This window comes from Felis catus, chromosome A3 (assembly GCF_018350175.1).
Source record: "Felis catus isolate Fca126 chromosome A3, F.catus_Fca126_mat1.0, whole genome shotgun sequence".
Lineage (NCBI taxonomy): Eukaryota > Metazoa > Chordata > Mammalia > Carnivora > Felidae > Felis > Felis catus.
The window spans coordinates 81,040,001-81,064,012 of NC_058370.1; the positions used below are offsets into that span (position 1 = coordinate 81,040,001).

General features: G+C 35.1%; 1 protein-coding gene across 5 annotated transcripts in view; it reads right to left on the bottom strand.

Annotated features, from left to right (window-relative positions):
- Positions 1–24,012, bottom strand: part of WDPCP (WD repeat containing planar cell polarity effector) — a 381,708-nt gene that overhangs the window by 109,640 nt on the left and 248,056 nt on the right. The window contains exon 15 of one of the 5 annotated variants that reach the window (XR_006595608.1): positions 14,263–14,365. The exons of the other annotated variants lie outside the window; for them this stretch is intronic. The gene's annotated coding sequence lies outside the window, so the exon portion shown is untranslated. The remainder of the gene's footprint in view (positions 1–14,262; positions 14,366–24,012) is intronic. 5 annotated transcript variants of the gene reach the window in all.

The window sequence follows — 24,012 nt, forward strand, 5'->3', positions numbered from 1 at the left end:
AAAACTGTACAATCCAGTAACTCTAATGGGTATTTACTTAAAATGAAAACACTAATTTAAAAAGATAAATGCACCTCTGTGTTTATTGCAGCATTACTGACAATAACCAAGATGTGGAAACAACCACAGTACCCATCAATAGATGAATGGATAAGGATGTGGTGTGTGTGTATGTGTACACACACACACACACACAGACATACATACATACAGTAGACTATTAGCCCTAGAAAAGAATGAGATGTTGCCTTTTCCCACAACATGGATAGACCTAGAGGGTATTATGGTAAATGAAATATGTGAGACTGAGAAAGAAAAATAATATCCCTTCACTCTCTTAAACAGCAAAAAGCAGAAACAGACTCATAAATACAGAACTGTTGGTTGCTGTAGGGGATAGGGATGGGGGCATGGGCAAAATGGGAAGATACAGGCTTCCAGTTATGGAATGAGTAAGTCATGGGGATGGAAGGTATAGCACAGGGAATAAAGTCTGTGGTTTTGTAATCATCTTGTATGGTGACGGATGGTATCTACTCTTAGGGTGAGCTCAGCATAATGTATACACTTTTCACATTACTATGTTGTATGGTTGAAACTAAATTAACATTGTATGTCAAGTATACTTTATTAAGATTTGTAAGTTTACCTAAAATCAAACTCAAAAATATTCTATTTACAAGAGCATAAATATCCTAAATACTTAGAAATAAATTCAAAGAAAGACATGCTAAGAATTCCACATGGGAAATTATGAAATATTAAGTAAAATTGAAGACTTACATAAATAGAATATATAGCATGTGGAAGGCTGAATATTCCAAAGATACCAGTTCTCTATAAATTGATTTTTTAAATTCCAAAGCAAACCCAATTAAAGTCCTAACCATATTTTTTTGTGTAAATTGACAACTGATTATAAAATGGAAATGCAAGGAACCAACAAATGGTCAAGGCAGTTCTGAACAACAAAGCTAGAAGACTTCTATTACTAGAAATCCAGACCTTTTACATGGTGAAAATAGATATGATGTCACCTGAATGATAAAGATGACATGCAGTAGAGAAAGGATAATCTTTTAAATAAACGGTGCTGTGTCATTTGGATAGCTATGTAGTTAAAACATGAATTTCTAAATCCCTGCCTCATGGTGTATACAAAAATCAATTCTAGGTGGATTACAGATCTAAATATTAAAGGTAAAGATCTTAGAGAAAACATAAGAAATCTCTTCATGACCTTAAGAGTCTTTCTTAAGACATTCTTAAACAGGGCACAAAACATAATGAACATGATGGGAAAAACAGGTACTTTGTAGTATATAAATTGGAGTACTTAATACTAAAAACTTCCATTCTCAAAAGATAATATGAAATTAGGCATATCCCTGGCACAACAATATGCTTAATATATGCTGGATGGGTAAATAAAAGGGCCAATATACCATTTAAAAAAGACAATATTAAAACAAACAAGACAACCCAAGAGTATTACAAAATATCTACAGTATTTATATCTAACCATGGGTTTGTATCAGATTATTTAAAGAACTCATGAAAAATCATAAGAAAAAGGATGAGGGTACCTGGGTGGCTCTGTTGTTAAGCATCTGACTGGCTCACGTCATGATCTCATGGTTTGTGAGCTCCAGCCCTGCTTCCCTCTCTTCCCTCCCTCTCCTTCATTCACCCTCTCTCTGCCCCTCACTCGCAACCTCTCTCTCAAAAAAGACAAAAATGATGATAATAGAACAATGTTCAGAAATCTCGAAACGCACTTCATAGCACATATATCCACATTTCCAGTAAACATATAAAAAGATGTTCAACTTCAGTCATCAGGGAAATACAAATTAAATCTACAGTGTAATACCACTATACACCTTCCAGAATATGTAAAATGGTGGCAGGGGATAGCAAGTATTGGGAAGGAAGGGAATGAACTAGAATTCCCATGTACTGATAATAAAAATGTAAACTGCTTCAGCTACTCTGAATGTATGCAGAAATAAATTGGTGTATTTGCAAACGACACGTAGAAGAATATTTGTAAGAACCCCAAACTGGAAACAACTCAAATGCTCTTTCACATTTGATGACAAAATAAGCAAATTGCGGCATATATTTGTAGTATACAATAAAATAATAAACATAAAATATGGGTTCATTTCACAAACACTGTTAAATAAGTCAGATGTCAACCATCCCCAGAAAAGTCCCTAATACTCATCTCAGTATATTACTGCAGTACCATAAGGATGCAGGGTTCCCTTACAAGATTAGGTAAAACTGATTTATAGTATTGGAAGTCAGGAGTGTTCATCCTTTTGAGGTATGAGAGGGGGGACAAAGAGGCCTTTTGGGAGTGCTGTTAAAGTTCAGTTTAATTATCTGGATTATAGTTATATGAGTATGTTCACTGAGTTGAACACTTCCAGAATGTACACATCTCCAAATATATGTTATCTTCAATGTCTACTTCAAAAAGTACACACTCATTTTCCTTTGACAGAAACAAAATAATTTTCCCTATAGAAGCAAATATTGTGATCTAACCATGTATGTTGAAACCCCATGCTTTGAGATAGGAGTTGATAATGGTACCTAACTGCAAAGGCTTTAGAAAAAAAGGAAAAGTAGGTGATAGAAACAAATTTATCATTGGAATTGTTTGGCCAACAAGTAGATGTGTAAACACTAAATAAATAGATCTGCTGTCAAGTACTCTAACAGTAAAGGACCATCGTGATTCCTCTCCTACTTTGATGACCACATATTTCCCTTTTTCTAAGTAAAAGACTTTCATAAGCATTTAAGCATTTGAAGTCAATTCTTTATAGTCTTTTTTCCTATTATCCATCATACTCTCTAAATCTTTAAAATACTATTTATTTAAATACTTTGTAAAGATTTTGTTTTCAAAATTTCTTGAAATTCCTGACCTGAGTCATCCCTGTGATATGTCAAACCCTGTCACATCAAGTTACCTTACATTGAATAAACAGAAGAAAGTTTAAAAGTTTAGCATGCATACCACCTGACATGAAAATATTTGCCAGCTATTTCTTCTGCTTAAATGATTGTGTTCCAAATATCTAGATTATTAGCTTAGAAAAATGATAAATTTTATAAAAACAATTTACTAGTCACCTCTGTACATTATTCTAGTGTATACATTTGAGTGCACCTAATTCTAATTCAGGAAGGAGTTTAACTAGAAACAACATGTTTCTCTTTCACATTTTGTCTTTTCTTTTGCATATGCATGTATGTGCTCAAACTTGTTTTACTTCCTTCTTAGAGACAGTTTACCGGGAACATGGTAACTATCTAGTACACATGGAATTTAGCCAGAAAGTAATGAAAAAACAACTAATTGAATTTAACAGAAAATTTACCCTGGAAGTATTTGTGGTGTTTAGATCTTCATGACATTTTTCATAACAAATGGTATGTTACCCTAAACACTTATTTCTGATTGCTAAGGCAACATGAAGTATTGGATATTTAGGTAATGGAGGAAGAAAGAATTTTTCTGACTGAAGAAAGTAATTACTCTTAAAACACACTCAACAGTTTCCATTCATGTAAATCATCTGGCTACATTAAGCAAAGTTATTAAAGAGTTCTTAGTCCTCTATCTCATATTTTGTTACATAGCGTTCAATCAAATCTAAACGAACAAGTCAGTTTCTTTTAGTTTTGGAGGAATGTCAGTTTACCATTTAGTAAGTGGAGGAACTATTGAAATGGCTCAAAGTCTAAGGTAAAGGAGTTCAGTTTCAAAGGTATAATGGGGATTGCATGAGCTAGTGCTCAAAGAGATTTTTCTGCACTATATTATGAAAAGGTGTAAGGACTCACTTTTGGCACTGTTAGTAATAATATGGTAGCCAAAGATGACAGAGAAAGCCTTGTTTTGCTATCCTTTTTTAAGGCCCCAAAACCAAAACAACTCAAAAAATAAGTAACAAGCAATGTTAGGCAGTAAGGAATAAGGGAAATTGCAGCAGACCTGAAGTAAAAAAGCAGAATGGCAAAGTTGTTCAGAATATGAGATTTGGAGTCAAACAGGAATGGTTTTAAATTCTGTCTCTTAAAAAATAAATAGCATTTAAAAAAATTTAAAACAATTCTACCTCTTAAACTTTGAGTCTTTGTGTCCTCATTTATAAATGAAAAAAGTAATATTTTATGGTTGTAAATATGAAATACAACAGTGATTGCAGAGCTTAGCACTCTACCTGGAAAATAGCATGTGCTAGCAAAAGTAGTATTTTTATTTTTAATGAAGATCGGTCCCTTTATTATCTTACCCTGATAATACTCCACTGTTAGATTCAGTGTGGTAGAGAAGTTAAGAACATATGCTTTGAGGAAAAAGACCTATGTGTAACATCTTTCTGCATCCTTTCTTTGTAAGATAGATATGTTACGAGACTGTCGTGACCACTAAATGAGGTAATGCCCCATGTTCAACATATTCTCTAACACCTAATAAGCTTTTGCTAAATTATGGATAACATCCTAAGACCTGGATTCTGGCTCTAGCTCTTGCACTGATCACCGTGAAACTTTGAGCAAGTCACTTAGCCTTTTGTCCCCAGAATAGGCCTAACAACACCTGCCCTGTTTATCTTTTAGGTTATTGAGATAATAAAATGATGCAGGTACGCACTTTGAGAACCATAAAGCTTGTAAAAATGGATGGTATTATCATGGTTCTGATGGCAGTTTAGAGGTTAAGTACCATAAAAATGGGATTTAAAAATCTGTATAATCAAGAAAGCTGTACTTGACGTTTGTTAGTTTTGGAGATAACACACAAGTGATGAACATTATTGAAGTTCCATTTTTCTCTGTTGGGATTGGTTTATTATGGTACTCAGGATCAGAAAAGTTACTTAATATGAATATTTTGTCCTGTTCATCACTCAGGAATAAGATATTAACACTTGAATTTATGTAGTATAGAGTTTATGACAAATATATTGAAAGTTTTTGTTGAGCAGAAAGTTCTTTGGCATTAGGAATTCACTTCTAACAAAAATGATATATTATTATTAGCTTAATTATAATTTTTAAAGCCCTTTAAAGAAGGAAAACACTCTATAAATGCTCAGCATTTATTGCTAGTAACACGCAACAAGGTTAAACTCTCCTTCAAAATGCAGCTACTATTTGATGGGTTAGTTGTTAAATAATAGGACATGACAAAAACGGCAGCTACTGTACCATGGGAGTGAATTCATGATTATAGCAATCATTAGAACTTCTATTATCAGTTATAACTAGTAATACTTTATTCTAGTAAGGTTGTTACTGTCTCAGAAAATTTAGGCACTTTTAAAAAGTGAAATAATTCATTTGATTCCATACTTGTAAGCTGGCACAGAATAAGGCCCAAGCCTCTGGGAAACTTCTGAAGTACAGAGTTGCACTGTCCAGTCTGGTAACCACTAGTGTGTGTGGCTGTTGAACTCTTGAAACATGGCTAGTATGACTGAGGAAGTAACTTAAACTTTATTTATTTTTAACTAATTTAAGGTTAAAAGCTGATAGTTTAGTAATTGTAAAAAAAAAAAAAAAATGTGTGGACCAACTTGGGTACCTGAAACGACTTCACAAGTACATTTAATGCAATCTAAATGCAGATAAAGTGTTTCCAGTGATAACTGAACATCTGATTTGAGATGGACTTGAAGTTGTAGTAGAAAAATTAAAGTTCTGTATGTAGCTTGCATTCTATTTCTATTGGACAACACTGTTACACAGGTTCAAAGACAGTCAACAAATTATACATGATATGGAGTTTACTCCCTCTTTTACCCTTGCAGTCAAATTATAGGAAGTTGGAGAGGGATATGTGAATGTTAAAAATTTTACTCAGTTCTGGTAGTTATAAAATCAGGAATAGTTCTAGATCTGTGATATGTGGAGATTTTGCTTTCATGAACCATAACCTGAGATCACCTCAGTGATATTCTATTAAATGATTAAAAATCAAAACAAAAGCAGAAAACCCAATTTGCTTATTTCTGTGATGTAAATACCCCTGTGTCCATTTTCGAGCTATTAACATGTAGCCGAACTTTGAGTGTATATCCCTTCCCAGCTCTATTGGCACTTGCAAGGCCATAGAAACCAGCACTAATGCATCACTAGAATACTTTACAAATTCCTGACACCTACATTTCTTGAAAGGTGTGTATGTATGTTCATGGTAGGGGCTGTTAAACTAAATTCTACCCCATAGCAAACTATAAGGATGATTAGATCTGAGACTATAGGGTTTTTTTTTTTTTTTCTTTTAAGCCTTTGGGAACTATTAAAAGTCTGATTCTTCCCCAATTCTCTTAAGAATATAGATTTATGATAATATGAAGCCATTGTGTAGGCTGTAAAATGGTTAAAAGGAGGTAAAGATACTACTTAATTTTGATAAAGCAGATGTATGTTCTTAACTCACCAACTTTATAGACCAACTGCAAAACAAAGATTGTTTTGTGAATAGTGGTTTCCTGGGGACATGATAAGGGTACAGGAAGATGACCCTTCAGAATTGATATAAATTCTGACACATTATGTAATTTTATACATGTAAAATATGCATACGAGGTCCAAATTCAGCTCAAAAGTAAATTAATAATTTTATGATTTTTGTTAGCTAATATATGTGAAATCATTGCTTATTGAGAAATTATTCCATTCCTATATTAGCTCCTCTGCTTTGGCACCTCGATGTTACTTTGTAGCAAAAGCCCTATACAAGAGGATTTAATTCAAAATTACCTTTTGAATAAGGTAATTCCCCTACTAAGAGAATATTCAAATGATTTCCTCTCATTTTATACATGAACCAACTAAAACACAAAAGTGACTTTTAAAATATCAAATGGTTAGTCTTGACTGGTTTAGCCAAAACTAAACTTTCCTGACTACCACCTTGGTATTCTTCAAGTCTGTAGCACATAACTACATGAATCTATTTGTCCATTCCCTTTTTGGGATTCTTGATAGAAGACACTTTTGTTGTACTCCACACTAGCCAAGTTAGCAAATATTCTATTTATTCCTAACTTTATGGTTTCATTAGTTACTCTTAATATTACATAACAATCCTCAGGTAAAATTCTGCATTATTTATTTACAGAAAATTTAATTGGCAATCATTCTATCCTAGATCAGCATAACTTACTATTCTGAAAAGTAAAACAGAGAAGAATGTTTGAGACACTGACTCGTTTCTGAAAAGGAGAAAAAGTAGGGTTAAAGCCCAAATAGTGTAATATTTGCACCTTTCTCCACAGGAAAAGACTATTAATATCTTTTGCTAAGTGTCAGTTTATGACTAGGTAAGTTCTGAAAAGATGACATCTTTTTTTCATAATATAGTTGAATAGTATTCAAAAATGTTAACTGTTTAAATGATGGAAAGGTCTGACCTGAAAATAAATACCTAATTTAGAGAAAATCTATACTTAAGGTAATTAAGAATTGGTATTATTTAATATGTCGCATTTTGCAACTGACAGCATTTGAGACTTGCCACAAAGGAAGCAACAAAGGTTGGGTACACATGCATTCTAAGGAACTTCACTGAAAACTATAAATCTCTTTTAAGTTGTACAAGTAACAGTCTTGTATAGAACTCTGCAGCTAAGCAAAGCAGTTAGTCTTTGATGTGCTTATAATTATGAAAGGTTTAGGATTATGGCTTTAGGCAAAGATGCCTAGAGGTAGGAAGGTACAGATCAAACCTGACATCATGACACAATAAAGAGAAGATAGGTGAATTGGAGCCCAAAGTAGGTTGGCATGAATGCATCTCATAAGTCAAACAAGTAATAAATGTGGCCTCTCAAGCAGTGTAGGTAAACAGTTAAATCCAATTTTAAATTGTAGAATTTAAAACTTCTTTTGTAGCTTAGTTTTAGAGGCTTTTTATATAAATGAGATATTTTAAGTATAAGAGCAAAGTTTTATTTTTATACAGTTTTTATAGTGGTACTATGATTCTATAGTAAACTAAGAAAGACATTTAAGAAGAAGATAACTTATTAAAATCAGGCTTTTGAGGGGTCTGGGTGGGTCAGGTCATGAACTTGCAGTTTATGAGTTCAAGCCCCGCGTCAGGCTCTGTGTTGACATCTCAGAACCTGGAGCCTGCTTTGGATTCTGTGTCTCCCTCTGTCTCTCCCTGCCCCTCCCCCACTGTGCTCGGTCTCTCTCTCTCTCTCTCTCTCTCTCTCTCTCTCTCTCTCTCTCAAAAAAAGAAATTAAAAAAAATCAGGCTTTGAAATGATTTTTAATGATATAGGAACACAGTCACAAGATACCATTGGGTAACAAAAAGGAAGATAAATGATTTGAATTTGTGCTTAGTAAAAAGAAGAAATAGAGTAATATCAGTTTTCTCTGGGTGATAATGAGTATTCTTTATCATTTTTATACTACATATTTAATATTGCATTCTCTAAAGTTCTCCATTAAGCACAAATAAGCTTTATATCAGATGTTTAAAATATATTTTAAAAGGAGATGGCAATTTATAAACTATAGCCTTTTTATAGCAGAGATATGAAAGACCATATATGAGATGTGTATTTGTAAAGATAATACATTTGGAAGAATTTCTGTATATGCAGATATGTAGCTAGGTACATTAAGTGCAGCTGCAAATTGCCTTTGAACAGGGTTTTTAAATTATTTCCATTTCTGTGAATATGTGGATCATATAGAGGAAGATGGTTCCCCATTTTGCTGTTTTCTTCTTCTAAATACTATTCAACAAATCTCATTATAACACAGAAGTGCTAGCTGTCCCCTCAAGTGGCTATTACTTTTATAGTCACAGGTGTTTCACATGCACACTGAAGAAGCTTCCTAGACTTTGTATCCATCGGGGTAGCCTTATGACCAAAACTCCTAGATGAAAACACAGGATAAAGCTTCTTGACATGGATTCTGGCAATGATTTTTTTTTTTTTGAAATGACACCCACAGTGTAAGCAACAAAAGCAAAAATAAGTTGAACTACGTCAAAGTGTAAAGAGCTTCTGTACAACAAAAGAAATAGTCCAAAAATGAAAAGCCAATTATTTACAGACCATGTATCTGGTAAGGGGTTAATATCCAAAATAAATATACAAAGAATTCATCATACAACTTAACAACAACAACAAAAACCACCAATCTGAATAAAATATTGGCAGAAGCAGACCTACAAATGGCCAACAAGGTCATGAAAGTGTGCTCAACATCATTAATCATCAGAGAAATGCAAATCAAAACCACAATGAGATATCACTTCACACCTGTTAAAATGGCTATCATCAAAAAGAGAAGAGATAATAAGTGTTGGTGATGATGTGGAGAAAAGGGAAACCTGGTGTAAGTCAGTGCAGGTACTGTGGAAAACCATAGTGACATTCAATATTGAAAACTGAACTACGCTATCATCCGGCAATCATACTTTTTGGTATATATACAAAGGAAATGGAAAAGATATCTTCACTCCCATGTTTATTACAGCACTACAGTAACCAAGACAGGCAAACAACCTAATTGTGGATAAAACAGATGCGTTATGTATGTATATGTGCGTGTGTATATATATATGTATATAGAAGCTGATATATATGTATAAATTGAGCCATGAGAAGGAAATCCTGCCATTTGCAACCACATGGATGAACCTTGAAAGCATTATGTTGTTAAGTGAAATAGGTCAGCAGACAGAGGAAGACAAATACTGTACCACTTATATGTGGAATCTTAACCTTAATTTACAGAACTAGAGTAGTAGTAGCCAAGGGGTGAGGGAAGGAGAATTAATCTTGATCAAAGGGTACAAAATTCCACTTATAAATACATTCTGGGGAATCTAATGCACAGCATTGTGATTATGGTTAACAGTACTATATTTAAAAATGCTAAAAGAGAAGTCTCATCACAAAAAAAGAAATGGTAATCTTATTGCAGTTTATGTGTATCAGAAGCATATACACCTTGAACTTCTACAATGTTATCTCATTGAGGGTGAAAATCAACTGAAAAACATAACATAAAATAAGGTTATAGGAATAAATATAACAAAAGAAGTTCAAGACAACTAAGAAATTACCAGGTATCATTGACAAATATCATGGCTGCAATATTCAATACTGTAAAGATATCAATATTAGGTTAGTGCAATTTTGCTTAAAATACCTGTAAGGCTGAGGTTGAAAGAAGTTGGTGGGGTAGGAGGATCATGAGCTCACCTCATCCCTTTGGACACTGAGATAACAGCTACATTTGAGCAACTATGAAAACAACCTGCAGATTGGCAGGACAGACGTTCCACGGTTAATGGTAGAGAGGAAACCACACTCAAAGAGTAGGAGGGGCAGAGACACTGTTAGGAACCAAACTCCCAGCGAGACTAAACACAAACAGAAGGAACACCAAAAGCAGGGACAAGCAAGAGGATCAGACCCCACACCAGGCAATGAAGCACTGGGAAGACAAGTCCCCTTAACATCTGGCTTTGAAAACCAGTGAGGCTTAACTTTGGGAGCTTTTAAAAATCAGGGCAGCTTAACTCTGGGTGCTTTAAAAATCAGTGGGCTTAACTCTGGGAAAGCTGAAGGATAACAGGAAACTGAGTCTCCACCCTTAAAGAGTGAGCATAGTAAGTTGGCCAGAGACAAAGCACAAGAGCAGCAGTTTGAAAAGTGCCTGAAGTATACACAAAGATTTACTTATTAATCTCAGAACATATACTGAAAGGGAAGGACTCTTCAGAATATTTCTCCAGGAGTGAAAGTACTGGCAGGTATCATTTCTCTTCCCCCTCCCCCAGATAGCTGGACACTTGTGGGAACCAGTGATAACCCTCTCCACCTACCTTGCTAGCACCATGTGCCCTCCCTCGTATTCCACATGGGACCTGCCAGCCCTCCAAAGTGGCTCCTGCCCTGCCACATCCTGCAAGTAGCCCCAGCAGGGACCAGTGTTACTGCAAAGTGACACCTGCCCTGTGAGACAGTAAGATAACCCCACACACCAGGGTGCCAGCAGTTCTAACAGCCGATCCTTTTGGCTGACTGTGTAGGGAGAAAGTCCTGCTGCTTGGTGCACCTGCAACTGTGGCACAGAGGCCAACTGCAGATATCTGGTCTGACTGCTCACCTTGCCTACCAACAAAAGCCTCTCAGTTGGCCACGCAGAAAGCAAGTCCTGCCAGTCTGTGTGCTTGCAGCTGTGCAGTAGCTAATTACACACAGCGAGCCTGACTGCTGACCCTACCCACCTACAAGCCCACAGTGGCCTCAGATATGCGTCTCAACAGCACAGAGGTCAGGCTGGTCTGAAGGCAAACACGGCTCAGTCACAACAGTAGGGTGCATGAGGCCCCACAGAGCAGACCTCCCTGGAGTGCCTCGGTCTGGTGACCAGTGGGATTGCACTGGATAAAGCACCACAGGACCTCTTCTACACAAGACTACTACTTTCAAGACCAGGAAAATGTATCTGATTTTCCAATACACAAAAACAAACACAGAAAATCATACTTAAAAGAAATGTTAAAGGGAATTCTTTGAGTGGAAAGAAAAGGACATACCTAGAAATAAAGTTGTAAAAGAAAGAAATTCATGGGTAAAAGTAAACACGTAGTAAAAGTAGTAGAACCACTATAAAACCAGGATGGAAGTTAAAACACAAAAGCGGTAACATCAGTTATATCTACAAAAACCAGTCAAGGGACATACACACACAAAATGTAAAATACGGGGTGCCTGGGTGGCTTAATCGGTTAAATGTCCAACTCATGGTTTTGGCTCAGGTCATGATCTCATGGTTTGTGGCGTCACACCCTGCAAGCTGTCAGCACAGAGCCCACTTGGGATTCTTTCTCCCCGCCCTTTCCCCACTTGCACATGCTCTCTCTCAAAATAAATAAAAAATGCAGTGGGGAGTAAAAATTCAGTGCTTTAGAATGTGTTTGGACTTACACGAACATCAACTCAATGTAGGCTGCTATATACATAATGTTAAATATGAACTTAATGGTAACCATATATCATAAACCTGTAATACCCAAAAGTAAAACCTAGAGTAACACTAAAGAAAGCCATGGAATCAGAAGAGAACAAGAAGAAACAGAGAACTACAAAAACAACCAGAAGGCAAATAACAAAATGGCAATAAGTACATCCCTAATAGTAATTCCTCTAAGTGTAAATGGACTGAACACTCCAATCAAAAGACAAAGGGTGACTAAACAGATTTAAAAAAAACAAACACGAGACCTATCTATGTGCTGCCTAAAGACACTCACTTTAAACCTAATGACACAGACTGAAAGTGAAGGGATAGAAAACCTGTACCATGCAAATGGAAGCAGAAACAAAGTAGCAATACTTACATCAGAAAAATTAGACTCTTATAAAACTTCAGCAAAATACAAAGGAGGACACTTCAAATGATAAAGGGATCAATCCAACAAGAGGATATAACAATTGTACATATCTATGCATTCAACATTGGAGTACATAAAGGGAATATTAACAAATAAAATGGAAAATATTGACACTAATACAATAATATAAGGGACTTTAATACCCCATGTAAAGGATAGATCACCCAGACTGAAAATCAACAAGGAAACATTGAATGACACATTAGACCAGGTGGACCTAATAGACAGAATATATATGCTTTTCAAGGGCACGTGGAACATTTTCCAGGATAGATCACAAGTTAGGCCACAAAACAAGTCTCAACAAAGAGAAGATTGATATTTTATGCATCTTTTCTGACCACAACACTGTGAAACTAGAAATCAATCAAGAAAAAAAACTGGAAAAAAACACAAATATGTGGAGGTTAAACAACATGCTACAAAACAAACAATTGGTCAACAACAAAAAAGGAAATGAAAAAAACGCATGGAAACAAATGAAAATGAAAACACCACAGTTCAAAATCTTTGGGATGAAGCAAAAGCTGTTCTAAGAGAGGGAACTACATATGGATATGGACCTACCACAAGAAACAAAAATTTCAGACAACCTAACCTTACCCCTAAAAGAGTTAGGAAAAGAACAAAGTCTAAAGCTAGTAGAAAGAAGGAAATAATAAATATTAGAGAAGGAGTAAGCGAAATACACACTAAAAAAACAATAGGAAACATCAATGAAACCAGGAACTGATTATTTGAAAAGATCAACAAAATACCTTTAGCCAGGGGCGCCTGGGTGGCTTGGTCGGTTAAGCGTCCGACTTTGGCTCAGGTCATGATCTCACGGTCCGTGAGTTCGAGCCCCGCGTCGGGCTCTGTGCTGACAGCTCAGAGCTCAGAACCTGGAGCCTGCTTCCGATTCTGTGTCTCCCTCTCTCTCTGCCCCTCCCCTGTTCATGCTCTGTCTCTCTCTGTCTCAAAAATAAACAAACGTTAAAAAAAATTTATAAAAAAAAAAAATACCTTCAGCCAGATTCATCAAGAACAAAAGAGGACTCAAATCAGAAATGAAGGAGGAGCTGTAACAACTGAAACCAAGATAAAGGATTTTAAGAGCATGTTATGAAAAATTATATGCTACCAAATTGGACAACCTAGGAGAAATAGATAAATTCCTAGAAACATATAATCTTCCAAAACTCACACAGGAACAAACAGTAAATCTGAGACTGATTACTAGTGATGGAAATGAATCAGTAATGAAAAAACTCCCAACAAACAAAAGTCCGGAACCAGATAGCTTCACAGTGAATTATACCAAATAAAGAAGAATTAATATCTACTCTTCTTGAACTTTTCAAAAACATAGAGAGGAAGGAAAACTGCTAAATTCATCATATAAGGCCAGCATCACTCTAATACCAAAACTAAACAAAGACACTACAAACAAAAAGAAAATTTCAGACTGACTCCTTGATGAACATCGATGCAAACATCTTCAACCAATATTAGCAAGCTAAATTTGAAAACATTAAAAGGATCATTTGCATTATCAAGTAGTATTTATTCCAGGGATGCATGAGTGTTTCAACTATCATAAATCAACCAATGTGATAAACCAGATTAACAAAATGAAAGATAAAAAATCATATCATTCCAAAAGATGCAGAAAAAGCATCTGACAGAATACAACATCCACTCATGGTAAAAACTTAACAAAGTGGGTGTAGAAAAACAACCTCAACAAAACAAAGCCCATATATGAAAAACCCACAGCTAACTCATACTCAATAGTGAAATGCTGAAAGCTTTACCTCTATTATCAGGAGCAAGACCAGGATATCCATTTTCCCTTTATTCAACATAGTCCTGGAATTTGTAGCCACAGCAATTAGACAAGAGAGAAATAAAAGATACCTGAATTGGTAAGAAAGAAGTAAAACTCAGTATTTACAGCTGATACTATATAGAAAATCCTAAAAACTCCACCAAAAATGTATTAGAATGAATGAATGTAGGAAAGTCCAGGGCTACAAAATCAATATACAGAAATCTACTGTATTTCTATACACTAATAAAGAGCTATCAGAAAGAGAAATTAAGAAAACAATCCCAGGGGCACCTGGGTGGCTCAATCAGTTAAGCATGTGACACCTTTAAAAAAAAAACAAAAACAAAACTTTTTTAATGTGTATTTTTGAGAGACACAGAACACAAGCAGGGGAGGCGCAGAGAGAGAGGGAGATGCAGAATCTGAAGCAGACTCCAGGTTCTGAGCTGTCAGGACAGGGCCCAATGTGGGGCTTGAACCCAAAGACCATGAGATCATGGCCTAAGCCAAAGTTGGAAGCTTAACTTACTGAGCCACCCAGGTGCCCCAAGCATCCAAGTCTTGATTTTGGTTCAGTTCATGATCCCAGGGTTGTGGGATCAAGCCCCGCGTTGGGCTCTGCACTGAGTGTAGAGCCTGCTTAAGATTCTCTCTCTCTCTCCCTCTCCCCCTCTCCCCCACTCTCTCTCTCTAAAATTAAAAGAAAGCAAACCCATTTACAATTTCAGCAAAAGAATAAAATACCTACAAGTAAACTTAACCAAAGATGTGAAAGACCTGCATTCTGAAAATTACAAAACACTGACAAAAGAAATTGAAGATGACACAAATTAATGGAAAAATATACCATATTCATGGATTGGAAGAACCAGTATTGTTAAAATGTCCATAATACCCAGTGAAATCCTCATCAAAATACTAATAATATTTTTCACAGAACTAGAACAAATAATCTTAAAATATGTACAGAACCACAAAAGACCCCAAGTAGCCAAAGTAATCTTGAGGAAGATCAAAGCTAGAAGTATCACAATCCCATATTTCAAATTACTGTAAAGCTACAGTAATCAAAACAGTATGGCAATGGCACAAAAAACAGACACATGGATCCATGGAACAGAATGGAGAGTCCAGAAATAAACTCTCACTTATATGGTCAATTAATCTTTGGCAACAGAGGCAGGAATATATAATGAGGAAAAGACAATCTTTTCAATAAATGTTGCTAGGAAACTGGGCCAGTTTATCCCATCATACACAAAAATTAACTCAAAATGGATGAAAGACCTAAATGTGACACCTGAAACCATAAAGCTGCCCAAAGAAAACCTAGCTAGTAAGGTCTTTGGCATCAGCCCTAGAAGTATTTTTCAGAATATTTTTTCTCACAAAAGCAAAAATAAAAAACTGGGATGACATCCAACTAAAAAGCTTTTGCACAGGGTAGGAAACCATCAACAAACATAAGAAAACCTACTGAATAGGAGAAGTTATTTGTAAATGATGTATCTAGTAAAGGGTTAACACCCAAAATATATAGAGAACTCATATGACCCACCCCCCCCCAAAATCAAATAATCTGATTAAACATGGGTAAAGGACCTGAGAATAGACATTTTTCCAAAGAAGACATAATGATGAACAACAGACACATGAAAAGATGTCCACCATCACTAATCACAAGGGGAATGAAAAGCAAAACCACAATGAGATATCACTTCAAAACAGAATGGCTAGTATCAAAAAGACAAAAGTATTTGTTAGGATGTGGATAAGAGAACAGTCATGTAAAGTGGGGATGTAAATTGGTATAGCCACTATGAGAAACACTATGGAAGTTCATCAAAAAATTAAAAATGGAAATAGCATACAACCCAGTAATTACATACCTGAGTATTTAAATGAAGAAAGTAAAAACAGTAACTCTAAAAGAGTAACAGGCCTCTGTTTTTTTGCAGCATTTTTACAATAGCCAAGATATGGAAGAAATTCAAGTGTTCATCAATAGATGAATGAATAAATATACTGTGTGTATGTGTATGTGTATACACACACACATACACACAGGAATATAACAACCCTAAAAAAGAATGATATCTTGCCATTTGAGAAAACATGAATGTACGTAGAGGGTATTATGCTAAGTGAAGTCAGACAGAGAAAGACAAATACCACATAATTTCACTTTTATGTGGAATCTAAAAAACAAACCTATTGAACAAACAAAAGAAACTGACAAGAAATTGGTAGTTGCCACAAGAAATTGGGAGACAATCAAGATAAGTGAAGGAGATTAAGAACTACAAACTTCCAGTTGTAAAACAAGTTAGAGGGATGAAAAGCATATAGGAAATATAGTGACTAATATTGTAGTAAGTTTGCATGGTGACAGAGTAACTACACTTACCATGCTTATCATTCCATAATGTATGTAATTGCTGAATAACTATGTTGTACATCTGAAACTAATATGTCAGTTACATTCAATAAATACTTAAAACCAGAATTCCTTTGGTGAACCAAAGTTACCAGGCACACACAGCCTACCCAGAATACAACCATACACAAGACCATTCCTTTAAGTTTAAAAGAAGCAGCTGTTCAGCATAATATACAGAAACAGTTACAGAAAGTCGGCAAAAATGAGGAGACAGAAAAATATGCCCCAAATGAAAGACCAAGACAAAAACTTCAGAAAAAAAAAACTATAAGCAGCAAGCAATAAGCTCAATAAAGAACTTAAAGTAATGATCATAAAGATGTTCACTCTACTGAAGAGCAGCATGGAAGAACTGAGTGAGATCTGCAACAAGAGATAGAAAATATGAGAAAGAACCAATCAGAGCTGAATACAATAACTGAAATGAAAAATATACTGGAGGGAATCAATGGTTTTGTGGATGCAGAAGCATGGTTCAGTGATCTGGAAGACAGAGTAATGGAAAGCACCCAATCTGAACAGTATAAAGAATAAAAGAATTTTAGTAAATGAGAATAGGTTAAGGGATCTCTTAGATAATATCAAGTGAACAAAGATTCACAGTATAGGGGTCCCAGAAGGAGAACAGAGACAAAGAAAGGGGTAGAAAACTTATTTGAAGAAATAGATGAAAACTTCTCTAACCTGGAGAAGGAAACTGACATCCAGGTTCAGAAAGCACAGACAGTTCCAAACAACATGAACCCAAGGAGGTCCACACCATAACATATAACATTTAAAATGTCAAAGATTAGAGAATTTTAAAGGAAGCAAGAGAAAAGGAAATCATTATATACAATGGACTCCATAAGGCTGACAGCTGATTTTTCAGCAGAAACTTTGCAGGTCAGAAGGAAGTGGCATCATATATTCCAAGTGCTGGAAGGGAAAAACCTGAAACCGACAATACTCTATCCAACAAGGTATCATTCAGAATTGGGGAGAATTTTCCAGACAAACAAAAGTTTTAAAAAGTTCATGACCACTAAACCAGCCTTACAGGAAATGTTAAATAGACTTCTTTAAGTGGCAAATAAAAGGCCATAATTAGAAGAAAGAATATGAATTAAAAAAATTTAATATCTAATAACATATACTTAAAACATAGAAGGGGGCAATAAAATAGTGCTTTGAGAATGTGTTTGAACTTAAGTTACCATGAACTTAATATAGACTGCCATACGCATAGGGTGAGCCTCATGGTAACCACAAACTCATACCTATATTAAAGACTCAAGAAACAAAGAATGACAAGCATTACACTAAAGAGAGCTATAAGTCACAAAAAGAAAGAAGAGGAAGAGAGAAATAAAGAAGAACTACAAAAACGACCAGAAAATTATTAACAAAATGGCAGTAAGTACATACCTATCAATAATTACTATAAATGCAAATGGTCTACATGCTCAAATCAAAAGACACAGGCTTGTGGAATGGATTAAAAAACAACAACAAACAACAGGGCTCAGAGGCTGCCTAAAAGAGACCCACTTGAGACTGAAATACACATATGGACTGAAAATACAAAGATGGAAAAACATATACCACATAAATGGGAGAAGAAAAAAAAAAGCCAGGGTAGCAATACTTATATCAGACAAAATAGTCTTCAAAAAAAGATTGCATCATGAAACAAAGCAGGGTAGTTCATAATGATAAAGGGATCAATCTAGCCAGAGGATATAACAATTGTACCTATGTATGCATCCAACATTGGAGGACCTAACTACATAAAGGAAACATTTAAGTGGCATAATGGGAGATGATGACAGTAATACACAATATAAGAAAATTTAATATCTCACATCCAAGGATAGAACATACACACAGAATATTGATAAGAAAACGGTGTCTTTGTTGGTGGGAATGCAAACTGGTACAGCCACTCTGGAAAACAGCATGGAGGTTCCTCAAGAAGTTAAATAGAACTACCCTACAATCCAGCAATTTCACTACTAAGTATTTACCCAGAGGATACAAAAATACTAATTTGAAGGGGTCCATGTAACCCGATGTTTATAGCAGCATTATAACAATACTCAAATTAGGGAAAGAACCCAAATGTCTAATGAATGGATAAATAAGAGGTGGTATATGTAAATACAATAAAATATTATTCAGCCATAAAAAATAATGAAATCTTGCCAATTGCAATGATGTGTATGGAGCTAGAGAGCATTATGCTAAGTGAAATAAGTCAGAGATAAATAGCACAATTTCACTCATATGTGGAATTTAATAAACAAAACAAATGAACATGGGTAGAGGGGAAAGAGGCAAACCAAGAAACAGAGTCTTAACAGAGAAAAAACCGATGGTTACTGGAGGGGAGGTGGGAGGTTAAACAGGCAATGGGTATTAAGGAAGGCAGTTGTGATAAGCACTGGGTGTTGTATATAAGTGATGAATCACTCAATTCTACACCTGAAACTAATATTGTCCTGTAATGTTAACTAGTTGGAACTTAAAAACTTGTAAAAGAAAATAAAGAAAAAAAAAGGTGTCTTTAAAAAACAAATTAGACCGGGGGTACCTGGGTGGTGTCCAACTCTGACTAAGGTCATGAACTCGTGGTTTGTGGGTTCAAGCTCCACATCGGGCTCTGTGCTGACAGCTCAGAGCCTGGACCTTGCTTCAGATTCTGTGTCTCCCACTCTGTTTCTCCCCCACTCACGCTCTCTCTCTCTCTCAAAAATAAGTAAAGATTAAAAAAAAATAGAAAACAAATTAGCCTATATGGACTTAACAGATATATAGAACATTCCACTCAAAACCAACAGAATACACATTCTTTTCAAGTGTAACCTATCCCAGAACATTTTCTGATAGATTACAATTTAGGCCACAAAATAAATCTCAATAAATATATAGAAGGTTGATATATGTATCTCTTCTGACCACAACAGTATGAAACTAGAAATCAATCAGGAAAAAAACTGGAAAAACACCAACATGCAGAAGCTGAACAACACATGTTCCAAACAACTGGTTAATAAAAAAAAATCAAAGAGGAAATAAATACATGGAAATAAATGTGAAAATGAAAACACAATGGCTCAAAACCACTGAGATGCAATGAAAACAGTTTTAAGAGGGAAATTTATACTGATACTGAGAGACATCAAGAAATGAGAAAAATCTCAGGGTAACGTACAACTAGAAGGAACTAGAAAAAGAAGAACAAAACCTAAAATGAGTAGAAGGAAGGAAATAATAGAGATCAGATCAGAAATATATGAAGTAGAGACTTAAAAAAAAAAAAAAGAAAACAATAGAAAAGATCAATGAAACCCAGAGCTGGTTCTTTGAAAAGAGCAACAAAATTGATAAACTTTTAGCCACACTCATCAGGAAAAGTAAAAGAGAGGATCCAAATAAATAAATAGAGAAATGAAAGATGAGATGTAACAAGATACTACAGAAATACAAAAGATTATTAGGAGACTACAATGAAAAATTATATGCCAACAAATTGGACAACCTAGAAGAAATGGATAAATCCCTAGAAACATACAGTCTTCCGAGCTCAATAAGGAAGCATCAGAAAATCTAAAATGAAGGATAAAAATCATGATCATCTCAACAGATGTAAAAAAAAGAATTTGACAAAAGTCAATATGTTTCTTATAAAAACTCTCAACACTGTGGGCTTACAGGGAATATACCACAACATAATAAACACCATATATGAAAACCCACAGCTAACAACATAATGGTGAAAGGAAAAACTTTTCCTCTAAGATCACAAATGAGACTAGGATGTCCACTCTCTCCACTTTATTGAACACAGTACTGGTCATAGACACAGTAGTCAGACAAGAAAAAGAAATAAAAGGTATCCAAATTGGTAAGGAAGAAGGTAAAATGTCACCATTTACAGATGATATTACAAAACTCTAAAGACTCCACCAAAAAAACTACTAGAAATGATAAATGAATTCAGTAAAGTTGCAGGACATAAAGTTCATACACAGAAATCAGATCCATTTCTATATACTAATAAGTAGCAGAAAGTGATACTTTAAAAAAATGACGCTAAAAAAAATACTGTACCTGTAAAGAAACTTAAGCAAGGAGATAAAAGATCTGTACTCTGAAAACTATAAAACATTGAATGAAATTGAAGGTGACACAAAAAATGGAGATACTCCATGCTCATGGATTGGAAGAACCAATAGTGTTCAATGTCCCTTATACCCAAAGCAATCTACAGATTCAATGCAATCCCTATCAATATCAACAGCTTTTTTTGCACAGAACTAGAACAAATAATCCACAATTGGTATGGAGCCACAAAAGGTCCCAAGTAGCAAAGCAATCTTGAGAAAGAACAAAGCTAGAAGTATCACAATCCCAGATTTCAAGATCTACTACAAAGCTGTAAGAATCAAAACAGTATAGTACTGACACAAAAAGAGATATACAATCCATGACACAGAATAGACAGTTTAGAAATAAACTCACACATATATGGTCAATTAATCTCCAACAAAAGAGGCAACAATATACAATGAAGAAAAGACAGTCTCTTCAACAAACAGTGCTAGGAAAACAGGACAGCTATATGCAACAGAATGAAACTGGACTCCTTACACCATACCAAAAAAAATAAGCTTAAACTGAATTAAAAACCTAAATGTTAAACCTAAAACCATAAAACTCTTAGAAGAAAACATTGGTAGTCATTTCTTTGACTGTCAGCCTTAGCAATATCTTTCTTGACCTGTCTCCTCAGGCAAGGGAAACAAAAGCAAAAACAGACTGTTCGGACTACACCAAAATAAAAAGCTACTGCACAGCAAAGGAAATCATCCACAAAACAAAAAGCAACCTACTGAATGAGATTAGATATTTGCAATGATCCATCTAATAAGGAATTAATAGTCAAAATATATTAAGAATGTATACAACCCACCACCAAAAACACCCCATGAATCAATCCAATTAAAAAGTGGGAAGAGCACCTACATGAATAGACATTTTTCTAAAGAAGACAAACAGATGGCCAACAGGTACATAAAATGGACCTGAACATTACTAGTCAGGAGGAATATGCAATCAAAACCACAATGAGATATCACCAAATACCTGTCAGAATGGCTTGAATCAAAATAACACGAAATACATGTTGGCAATGATGTAGAGATAAAGGAACCTTCATGCACTCTTGGTGAGATTGTAAATTGTTGTAGCCACTGTGGAAAACTATGGATGTTTCTCAAAAAATTAAAAATACCATACAATCCAGTAATTCCACGACTTGGTATTTACCCAAAGAAAATGAAAACACTAATCTGAAAAAATATATGTACCCGTGTACTGCAGCATTATTTACAGTAGTCAAGATAGGGAAATAACACAGTGCGCATTTGTAGATGAATGGACAAAGATAATGTGGCATACACACACACAATGGAATATTAGCCATAAAAAAGAGTGAGATCTTGCCATTTGAGACAGCATGGATGGACCTAGAGGATACTATGCTTAGTAAAATAAGCCAGACATAGGAAGATAATGATTTCACTCATATATGCAACCTAAAAAACAAACAAAAAGCAGAAACAGGCCCATAATTATTGAAAAGAAACTTAGGGTTGCCAGAGGGGGTATGATGGGGGAGGACTAAAGGGGCAGTGGGAGGTACAGGCTTCCAGTTACAGATTGAATAAGTCATGGGATGAAAGGTACAATATAGAGAATATAGTCAGTGGTACTGTAATAGTGTTGTATGGTGTTATATACATATAAAACGGAATATTACTCAGCCACAAAAAAGAATGAAAACTTGCCATTTGCAAAGACATGGATAGAGCTAGAGTATTATGCTAAGCAAAATAAATCAGTCAGAAAAAGACAAATAGCATATGATTTCACTCATATGTAGAATTTAATAAAACAAACAAGCAAAAGGGAAAAAAAAGAGAGAGGCAAACCAAGAAACCAGCTCTTAAATATAGAGAACTGATGGTTACCAGAGAGATGGGTGGAAGGATGGGTTAAACAGGTGATGGGGATTAAAGAGTGCCCTTGCTGTGATGAGCACTGGGTGATGTATGGAAGTGCTGAATAACTATATTGTACACCTAAAACTAATATTACACTGTATGTTAACTGGAATTTAAATAAAAACTTTATATATGTATACACACACACACACACACATACATATATATATTTTTTGAAAAAAAGATATGCATCTTTCACATATTGATTATTCTAACCTAGTTATTTTTTTTATTTTTTTTAATGTTTATTCATTTTTGAAGGAGAGAGAGACAGAGTGTGAGTGGGGGAGGGGCAGAGAGACAGGGAGACACAGAATCAGAAGCAGGCTCCAGGCTCTGAGCTGTCAGCACAGAGCCTGACGTGGGGCTCAAACTCACAAGCTGCGAGATCATGACCTAAGCCGAAGTCGGATGCTCAACTGACTGAGCCACCCAGGCGCCCCTAACCTAGTTATTTTTAAAGAAACTGTAGACACAAGAAAATCTCTGAAACCCAAGTTTCCCTTCCTTAGGAGACATTTACATGTATAAAGGGTATCTCCCTCAGTATCAGGAAGAAGGGGAGGACTCTTAAATGTCTAGACATTTATCAGTGGAGAAGGCATGAACTTATTAAATCTGCATGACAACTTCAGCCTTTTTTTTTTTTTTTTACCATGCTTTTTCTGGTAACCTCCCGTTATGTACTGACCCTGTACACACAACATCATCTTTTGTTTTTAGATGGAGATGGTATTTAAGGTGATGGCTTCAGCTATTTTGGTGAGTTACTCAGTTTTCCTGGGTCTCTTCCATGTATACAGGAAGTATATATACTATTTAAATTTGTTTGAGTTTCTATTAATCAGTCTTATGAAAATGTGATTTTCAATCCAACTGGAAAAACCTTGAAGGACAGAGGCTTACATTTTCCTCACCTATACTACTAAAGCTGAGCATATGAATGTAGCCTGTGTTCCAACAAATCCACTTTAAAGCACATACCCTGTGGATATATCTGTTAAAAGACAAACACAAGTATGTTCACAGCAACACTATTCACAATAAACCCCAAACTTGAAAGAACTCAAATACCTGGCATAGAATGAATAAACTTGTATATGTTCATATATTGGAATACTATTATATAGCAATAAGAATGAAAGAATTAAAATTATATACAATATAAAAGATCCTCACAAAGTTGAATAAAAGAACCCAAATACAAAAAAATAATATATATTCCACTTATTTAAAATTTGAAAGA